Below are 10,609 nucleotides of genomic sequence, written 5' to 3'. Positions count from 1 at the left end.
ATGGGTGACCCTGCTGGTTATTTAAAACACCGGTGGCATAGCCCTCAGAATCACAGCAACTCAAACCACCACAGCACGACAGACAGACGAGTGGTGGCCGTTGGTAGTAGGTGTCATTGTTGATTCTGACTCATAGCAACTCTGTATAAGGTTGCCAAGGAGCGGCTGGTGAGTTTGAACCAATAAATGTGCAATTAGCAGTTCAGTGCTTATCCTATATCATCACACCAGTGGGTAGTAGTAGATAAAGACTGACACAGGCCATACCTGAGGGAAATTCCCCTCACAACACATTAGATCACACCATAGGGAATGATAACATTCTTATTACACACTGTGAAAACATTGAGAATCGTGCCACTGCCAAGTTGACACATAATTGTGAGATACACAATTCAATCCACGATAGATGTTTACTTGTGTTTTATTGTCTATGAAGACATTTGACTTTGTAGATCATGACAAATGATGGATAACATCTCAAAGAATGGGCATTTCATACCACTTAATTTGATAAATGCTGTTGTTGTTAAGGGCTTTTGAATTAGTTAAGATTCATAGTGACTCTGCATAGGGTTTCCTAGGAATCGTTGATGGGCTTGAACCACTGACCCTGCAGTTTGCAGTCCAGTGCTTATTCTTAGTAGCACAACTCCTGAGAGCCCAAGAACCTTCTGATCTTTGTGCATTGAGTACTCTGTCTTAGTTTACATTTGTCATTCCTCCAAACACATGGCTCTTTCCAATCCTAAATGTTGCACTGCAGGTGGAGGTTTAGTGTGTTGTAGAGGAAAAATCTGTATCTTTGTTCCAACAGGGTTGAGTTTCAATACAAGTGACTCTCTGAGTCTCAGTTTTTGCGTCCGTAACGTGGGGGAATGACCTTGATTATATTTCACTGTATTTAGAGAACAAAATGGATATTAGAAGAGACTGAAACTTGCTCTTGAGCATACAGTACTTAGAGCAAATGGAAGAAATGTTGAAATAAAAGAATTGAACAGAAGGCCCTGTACTATGAATTCAAAGTAATTCATGTAAAGGATGCAATATAGTTATTTTATTATTATCAGTGTTTTGATTATGAAGTGTATTGAGATGTGAAAGCAAAAGGGCAGAAATTCCTTTAAAAATGCAATGAGGTAACACGCAGACAGGGGAGAGGGGATGGAGGATGAAAGAGAGGGGATGGAGGGCCTGGGACTCAGAACCTAAGGGACTGTCCTCAATATTAAATCTCTCCCAGATGAGTCCTACAAAGCCATAAGAACTCAAGTACTGTTGATCCTAGAGTTGGGCCAGATGCCCTTCTTTTTGTGCAAAATCTTCCCATAAGAACTCTGCTTTGGTCCAAAAAAAAAATGTTCCTGAGACATTGTCTGGAAGGTGGGGGAAGGCTTGTCTGTGAGTTCAGTGCAGAGATTTGGACATGGCAGTGGTTGTGGTTGTGTGCTTCCAAGTTGGTTCTGAAACACAGTAACCTGTATAGGGTTTCTAAGGCTGAAAATCTTTATGGGAGTGCCTGGTAGATTTGAACAGCTGACCTTGCGGTTAGCAACCCTCACCCCTTTGAAAGGAGAATGGCAAGTTACTTGCCATAGACTATCTCAAGCTTGTCTTTGAAAATCACAGGTTGTTAAAAACTGCAGGTCCCTGGGCAATGCAGTTTGTTGTGTGCTGTTGAATTGGTTCAGATTCACAGTGTTTCCACAGCTGTCAATCTTCACGGGAGCAGAAAGCCTCATCTTTCTCCCATGGGGCAGCTTGTGGGTTACAACTGTTGACCTTGAGGTTAGCAGCCCAGTGCATATTCATACACACACAGTGGCAGCACAAGAAAGGCCTGGCTATTTGCTTCTGTAAAAACTGCAGCCAAGAAAATTCTGTGAAGCAGTTCTATTGTTTAACACATGGGGTCACTATGAGTGAACAGAAATGGTTTTTTAGTAATACTAAATAGATTTGGTGTATGTGCTTTCCAGTAAAAAACAAAAAACAAAAAAAAACCCACACTAAATTGTAGGTCTTCCTGGAAAGTATGGTCCAATGTCCTGGTTTTCAGTTCGCATTTGGATGACTGTGTGCTGTCTCACTTCTGAATGATGGAGAAATTGGGTGTCTGTTCCTTTAAACATGAAACGTGTCTGAGTGAGTCCTTTTTGCTTTCCCGAGGATTTTTCTTTCTTGTTACAGTCCAAAAGTTGCCTTCCAGCAAGAGGAAGATGTAGTCCATTCCACTCCTTTCATGTCTTGTGACTTTGTAAAGCTCTGCTGAGCGCTCTGGAGGATTACAAAAGTGGAAAGTAGACAACTTGAGTTTCTGACTTTTGGAAGATTGCCTGAAATGTAAACAGGAAGTCAGTTTTCAGAGGGAGGCAATAGAACCGTAGTCACTGAAAGTAAAAGAAAACTTCTTCCTGGATAATTTCCCCCCTATTTGGTTTTAAGAGATTTTTCTACAGTGTATGAACAAGCATTAGGAATTTCAGCCAGTGAAATCACAGCTGAGCAGTTTGAGGTTTGACTGTAATGGTGCCCGGGAAAGGGGAGCCGGTGAGTGAGCGCTCTGTCCCCAGGTCCTTCTGGGGAAACCTGTAAGCCACCACTGCCCGGAGGCTTGTGGGTCTGCCAAGGCTCTGCATTTCTGGCTTGAGCATTCTCTGAACCACATTCATGGGTGGTTGCTTTTCACTCTGATTGATTCCTCTGTTAACTTTCTTTCCTGGGATCTCCTGGTCTGCTACAGATAAATTCACTCTCCCAGTCTTGCCCCACAGATTTGGGCTGTCTTTACTTTCTGCTTATGTTTTTCATCTTCTTTTGTTTTCCTGTTTGCCCAGGACAGAGGGTCAAATTACTCATTCTTTCAGATCCAGCTTGGTCTGTGAGGCGCACACCCTCTTCTTCTTCTCCCCATCTTGTGTTTCTTGTACTTTCTTTGGTCTCCTTGCTCCCCACCCCACATCCCATCCCCCTTGCTCCCAGAAGGCTGCTTTCCGATGCTTTGATATTATCTTTGAATGTTTCGGTCTATTTGCCAAATGTAATGTTGTTTTGTGTGTTTATTATTTTTGACGATGTTACCTTGGACAAATAAGTATTTTTTTCTGTGTGGGGCAGTGAGAAACTCAGGGCACTGAGGACGTTTTAGCTTGACAAAAGTAAAATAAGATCTGGACAAGTCATAACAGTTGTAATTAAAATGTAGCTTCTTCCCTAACTACCTGTCATACTAAATTACTACCCTATAGTTAATCTTTCTTTTTTTTTTTTTTTTTTTAGGGATTTCTTCTTTTAATTAGTAGCTAATCCCCACTCAAAGAAGTATCCCAGGAAGGGAATAAAAGAGCTACATAGTTCTTGTGAAGGCCACTGACAACCACTGCTGATTTACAAGCTAACAGTGCCTATTGGAGACAAGTAAGGGATAGGTAGCCTGACTTCAGATAAACAAAGCACCAAAGAAGTTTCAGAAATTCCTCAGGCTCCTACCCTATGCCCAAGATCCCTATAAATCTTCCTTTCCCTTTTCCCTGGGGAAACAGATCTGGGAGATTTCTGCTCCTCTGTTTTCATGAATATTGATATTTAATAAACACTTTGCTCTTTGCTCTGAGGCCTGTCTCTGAATAGTGGACACATCAATGTCAGGTGATAAAGAACTGTTTTCCAGGTTACAATCTGGCACCCTAGATGGGATATCTGATGGCCTGAGATGCTGGGACCCCCATACAGGACCAGTCCTCCTAAAAGGCCCAATTGGCCACACGGGGGGTTCCACCTCATGGGTGGAAAGAGGCATCTATGACCACCATCCAGGTGTAGGATTGCATAGACTAAGGACTACATCAGGTATCAGGAAGGCAGGCTTAGGGTCTGGTTTTTGGTTCCTCTAAAGGTGAGTGTTTGGTCTCTGTTTCTTTAAGAGGTAATTGTTTTAGCACAATCCATAGAACCCCCCTGGAAGAGAAGGGAATTCATATTTTAGTTTTAGGACAATCCATAGAACGCCCTGGAAGAGAAGGGAATTCAGGTTTTAGTTTTAGGACAATCCATAAAACCCTCTGGAAGAGAAGGGAAAGTGACTTGAGCAGTTAGGGTCAGCCATTGCTGAGTGCCATTGAGTTAGTTCTGACTCATAGCAACCCTGTATGGGGTTTTCAAGGAGTGACTGGTGACTGGTGTGTTCAAACCACCAACCTTGTGGTTAGCAGTCAAATATGTATCCTACAGCATCATACCAGGACTCTTGGGATGAGACACAAGGTGGCGGGAAAAAGGCTGGAGTGGGCTTGAGAGCTGGCACACAGGAAGAATGTAGGAGGAAAGTTATTCTAACCTTGAGAACACTGTGTGCACCAACCTTAGTCAGATATGAATTTTTTTTTTTTTTCTTTATGGACTGTGCACTCCCAGAAAAGAAAGGTGAGTATATGGTCTCTGTTTCTTTAAGAGGTGATTGTGTGGCCTCTGGGTTAAAGACTGTGGGGAGCAGACACCAATTACAGGTGGGCAGAAAGAAAGAAAGATGTGTTCAAAAGCAGTTAAATCAAATCACTGATTGAGACTGGAGATTCTGGAGACCGGCCCATCAGGAGTGGGACATTTAAAGAGTTAACCACAAGAGACATCAGGGATAACTAGAAAGCATTCCCAAAAGCAGTGCAACAATGGACCTGGAATTGCAGCATCTGGAAGGAAAAAAAAACAGTTTCAGGTAATGTGGGGAAGAACTTTACAGTAGCACCAGCATCCTCTCCACCCCCTCTTCCACAGATTCCCCCCAACAAATATAGGAGTCTATTCAGCAGTGGTCCTCCCTTTGCCTCTCTCATGTTGAGTGTGAGGGTGTGTGTCAGCCCTTCATGATTTAATCTCCTTTCATTTTAGGTAATTAATGCTTCAATTGCCTCTTCCAATTCTTTACTAAACCATTACTCTGAGGGTGGTAGGCAACATGGTATGTCCATTTAATATGATGTTTCTTGGCCTGTTGTTGCACCCTGTGGGCTGTAAAATGTGTTCCTTGGTCTGAGGAATTATAATTTGGTGGTCCAAATTAGTACCATATCTTTTGTTCTCATCCTTCAATGGTATTTTTGACATCTGCATCCATTACAGGATATAGAAAACCCAGTCCAGAATAAGTATTTTATCCAGTGAAGATCCACTTGAAGCCACCTAATACCACTGGTACCGTTGGTCCTATATAATCCACTTGCCAGCTATGAGCAAGTCCATTCCTATAGGGCATCTGCCTCACAGACATCTGTCTTTATTGCTGGCAGACAAGAGCAGTACTTATTAACATTTGGTGCCTCAGAGGGTGCGGGAGGGATGTGTGTAGATTCAGCCGGTACAGCGTTTCTGAGACTGTAAACCTTTATGGGAGCAGATAGCCTCATCTTTCTCCTGCCGAGCCACGGGTGGATTTGAAGTGCTGAAGTTGCAGTTAGCAGGCCAATGCGTAACCCACTGTACTACTAGGGCCCCTTCCACAGGTGAATGGATGGGAATTTTCAAGCACCTCATTTCATCTTTACATTCAAGACAGATCCCTGCTGACTGCTTTTGGAGAAAGACAAAAAGCAGTATCAAAGAAGAGAGGTGCTTGATTTTCTTCTTCTACATTTAGTATCAGAAAACATTTCACCTGATTTGTGGCATGAGAGCAGAGATTCTGTATTTTGTTTCCCAGGGTCGGATCCCCACAGTCCAGCTCATGGTGAGGGCCCAGGACATGCCTTTGTTCTGACTGCTAGGCTTTTTAAGAGGAAGCCCTTGATTCTGAGTTTTCCAGTCTGCAGAGGGTGGAATCTAGTGGCATCACGGCCCTGGGGGTGATCCTTTTATTTGAATGGTGTGCCGTGGAGTCTGTTCCGACTCACAGTGACCCTGTATAGGGTTTCTAAGGCTGTAAATCTTTACGGGAGCAGAAAGCCTCATCTTTTTCCTGTGGAACAGCTGGTAGTTTCGAACAGCAGAGCCTGAGATTAGCAGCCCAACTCATAACCACTATGCTACCAGAGTGCCTTTTTTATTTGACTGGATATGGGGAAACCATCTGAGTGGTGTGTGGGAATTAGCAGTCCTTCTGATAGCCTTAAGGAGCCATGTGTGACATAGTGGGTTATGTGTTGGGCTGCTAACATTGAGGCCCACTGCCCAAATTCACAAGTTGCTCCATGAGAAAAAGATGAGGCTTTCTGCTCCCGTAAAGATTTAGTCTCAGAAACCCTATACAGGGTTATTATGAGTGGAACTGACTTGACGGCATACCACCATCATCGGAGAACCTTGACTATGGAAGGCCCCACAGTTTCCAGATATCAAGGCCTCTACATCCTAGAGTATTGATGTAGGATAAACACTGGACTTCTAATTGCAAGGTCAGGGGTTCAAACTCACCAACCACTCCCTGGAAACCCTATACAGGGTCACTATGAGTCAGAACTGACTCAATATCACTTAACAACAACAAAAAAGCAACAAACCAATTGCCATTGAGTTGATTCCAAACTATTAGTGGCTCTAATAGCTTGTTTTTAATAGATTATGTATAAATATTTTTTTTGTTACGTGCCAATGAGTAAGTTATGATTCATAGTGACCCTGCATAGGGTTTCCAAGGAACAGTTGGTAGGTTTGAACTGCTGACCTTGTGGTTCGCAGTCCAGAGCTGATCGTACAGTATCACACCAGGAGTCTGTATATGTGTGTGTATATATGTTGTTGTTGTTGTTAAGTGCTGTCGAGTTGGTTCCGACCCATAACGACCCTGTATAGGGTTTCCAAGGAGCAGCTGGTGAGCTTGTACTGCCGATCTTGCAGTTCAAATGACTTTGCAGTCTGGTACATTGCATTAATTCACAACGCCACACCAGGAGTCCATATATATAAATACATGTTGTTGTTAAAGGAGTACTGGTAACGTAGTGGTTGTGCGTTGGGCTGCTAAACTCAAGGTCAGCAGTCTGAAACTCCTATGTAGATAAAGAGTCCTTGTATGTGCAAACAGTTAATGTGATCAACTGCAAACCAAAATTTTCTTCGGTTTGAGTCCGTAAATCTTTACAGAAACAGAAAGCCTCATCTCTCTTCCATGGAGCAGCTGGTTTGCAGAGTAGACCTGTGCTCCACAGGGTTTTTTAAGGCTCTAAGCTTTCAGAAGCGGATCATCAGGCTTTATTTTGAGACATCCCTGGAAGAGTATGAACTGCTGACATTTCTTTTAGTAACTGAGTACATAACCATCTGTAATACATTGGGACGTCTCAAGATCCCTTAAAAGTGCTCAATAAATATTTATGGAATGAACAAGTTGAATTTTCTGATGAACCCAGAAAAAAGTCTGTAAAATCCTTAAGTATGAAAAGCAAGTTTCTTATTAACATCTAGTTCTAGTTTCTCATTTTGGGACATGAAAATGAGGCCCAAAGGTAAAATGCCCCATCCTAAGGCTTACAGCCAGAGCCACTGTCCCAGAGAGCCAACTCCCTGCTCAGTGCTCTCTGCCCTACCCACCCAGGCTTCTTCTGCAGGCTTGCAGTTGCTGTGTGCCATCGAGTCAACTTCCAATCATAATGACTCTATATAAGGTTTTGGGGGGTGTAAATCTTTATGGGAGCAGAAAGCCTCATCTTTCTCCTGTGGAGAAGTTGTGGATTTGAACTGCTGACCTTGCTGTTAACAGCCCAACATGTAACCCAAAACACAGAAAAAAAGGGCTGCTCTTGGCTCAGCCTGTATGACTCAGGAAGTTACATCAACCAGGAAGTTAAACTCAGGTTTTTTCTTAGAAGCACAAAAGGAGGGGAATGGAGCCGTGAAGAAGCAGTCAGTGAGGACTCAAGTTTACTTCTTTGGTAAGATCTGCTAGGCCTTTTGGGAGACCTTTCATTCTAGAATTTTCTTGATTGTTGAGGGTGGATCTTAGTGCCATGGAGGCGATCCTTTTATTTTCGTGTACATAAGTTTACAATCTCGTTGATAGTCTTCAGGAGGGTCCCTCAGTTACCAGATTTTCAGGTTCCTCCTTATTGAATTGATGCAATCCTGGAGGTTCCTGGAATAATTCCAAGTATAGCTGTAGGGCGGCCTCATCCTCATTCTGGTCTAACTTGTCAAAGAATAGACACCAAATTTTGAATCCCAATGGACTTGGCCTCTGCATCTAAGTACCCATTCATGCACAAAACACACATTCCTAGTAATGAAATGATTTTTTAAGAAACTAAAAAGAGATAAAACAGTATTGAGAATCATGGTAAACATAGACCCACAAATCAGAGAACTGTAGTCCTGTGGTTAAAAATTTACAGACGCCATTATGAATTTGATTGTTGTTCATGACGTATCTGGCTGTGGGGTCCCTGTTGTGGACTGACACCAGTTAGTTTGAGTGGAGCTCACAATCTATGGCTGAAGACAACAGTAATGGCTTGGGGGCTGGGCCTGAGCAATGTTTGCAGTTACCTGCAAGCTTTGAATGACATGCCGATTTTTCTCTTAGAAAACTATTACAGGCTGTTTTTCAGTCTCGAAGCTAAATATCTGTATTACTAAAGGAACTAGGATGCTGCTGGGTTACTGATATTTGGGGTTGTTTGGGATGAGATGAGATTTATTTGCAGTTAAGTTGTGGCATATAATTGGTAGGGTTGAAACGCTGAGTGTTTAATCCAGATTCTAGCATTTGCTGACTTGGCTGTGACATTCTGAACTGCTCCCTTTAGAGTGGCTCATTAAGAATTCCTGGTTGTTTTGTTGCTTTGGGGTTTGTTTTTTGGTCTTTATAAAATTGTTAAGTGTCACAGAGTGGTTCTGACTCATAGTGACCCTGTATAGGGTTTCCAAGGAGGTACTGGTGAGTTTGAACTGCTGACCTTGTGGTTCAAACTGGACTTGTGATCCAGTGCTTATCCTACAGCACCACAAATATTTTAAAAAGATAACAATTATGTGTCTTCTTAAAACTTCTTCAATGGTTTCCAACTGCTATTAGAATTAAATCTCAATCTTTACAGGGTCTTGTGTGAGATGCTTAAATATGAACCTTGACTTTTTGTTAGCTGGGTACTTTACAGAACCTCCTTCTAAGCTGTGATTTTTTACAGTTGTTAAAGGGAATAACAGAAAAATTTTTATAGTGGTGGTGGTGGTGGTTATATGCCATGGAGTTGGTTCTGACTCATAGTCTTTCTATGTATGTACAGGGTTTCTGAGGCTGTAAATCTCTATGGGAGCAGAAAGCCTCATCTTTCTCCTGTGGAACAGCTAGTAGTTTAGGCATAAAAGAATATTTTGATGTTTATATTACAACATCAAACATACTTATATGGACATATGTAATAAACACTTGTGTATCATATACTATATAAGTATATTATGTAATAGTATACATTTATACTATAAATATATTTATATAGATTTTTCACTTAACATTTAGCATGGATGCAGATAGCAAAATGTACATGTTTAGACATAAATATATAAATTTATATATTTTTTCATTAGTAATTATCTTTATTCTCAATTGATAGACACAACATATACTTTACAGTATAAACATTAAGTACTATGCATTTTGCTTATAAAGTGACTTAAAAGTAATTTAAACACTATGTATTTTAAACATTAAATTCAATTTGTAAAAAAAGTAAATTTCCAAATAAAGCTTTGGTTAGTAGAACTTATCATGTACTTTGATACTCATTTTCCAAAGGTGTTCAAGAAAAAAGAAATCTTACCCACTAAAACAAATATTTCTTGTGCAATCAAAGCTTTTTACTATTTACTAAGGGGGAAATGTTACAATAATTTGGTAGTGTAGTAGTTATGTAAGCTCTGGTAGCGCAGTGGTTATGAATCAGGCTACTAACCTTAAGGTCAGCAGTTTGAAACTACTAGCTGTTCCATGGGAAAAAGAGGAGGCTTTCTGCTCCCATAAAGAGTTACAGCCTAGGAAACACTGTACAGGGTTGCTATGAGTTGAAACCAAGTCTCTGGCACACCACCACCACCATGGTGGTTATGTATTGGGCTGCTAACTGAAAAGTCAGCAGTTTGAATCTACTAGCCGCTTCTTGGGAGAAAGATAAGGCTTTCTGCTCTTGTAAAAATTTGCAGCCTCGGAAATCCTACACAGGGTCACTAATGAGTCAGAACTGACTTGATGGCACACCACTACCACCACTCCGTCAGATTCAGCTTTATCCCTCACTTCCCCTTTACATAGGACTTCAGGACAAATCTGTAAGACTGACTGTTGCCATAACTTCCACACACTGCTGAAGAGGGCCATTTCCAGCATTAATGTATTCTCATTTCCCTGGAGAGGGTAACATCTACTTGCATTTAGTTGATATATCGTCACATAACTACAGCACTTAACAACAACAACAAGCTATATAAAGTTCTATGTGAATAAAATTGGAAAGAAAACCACAAAAATGTGATCAAAGGAATTATTTCTTAAGCACGAGTTTCAGGGGAAAAAAAAAAAAAGAGTTTAAGTGATTTTTACTTCCTTCTTTATACTATCCAGAACTTTCTGTTAGGAATAATTGTTACTTTCACTATTTAAAATAAGGGGGGAAAAAAAAAACTG

Source organism: Chrysochloris asiatica, unplaced genomic scaffold (assembly GCF_000296735.1).
Source record: "Chrysochloris asiatica unplaced genomic scaffold, ChrAsi1.0 scaffold00045, whole genome shotgun sequence".
Taxonomy (NCBI): domain Eukaryota; kingdom Metazoa; phylum Chordata; class Mammalia; order Afrosoricida; family Chrysochloridae; genus Chrysochloris; species Chrysochloris asiatica.
This window is presented reverse-complemented; position numbering follows the sequence as displayed.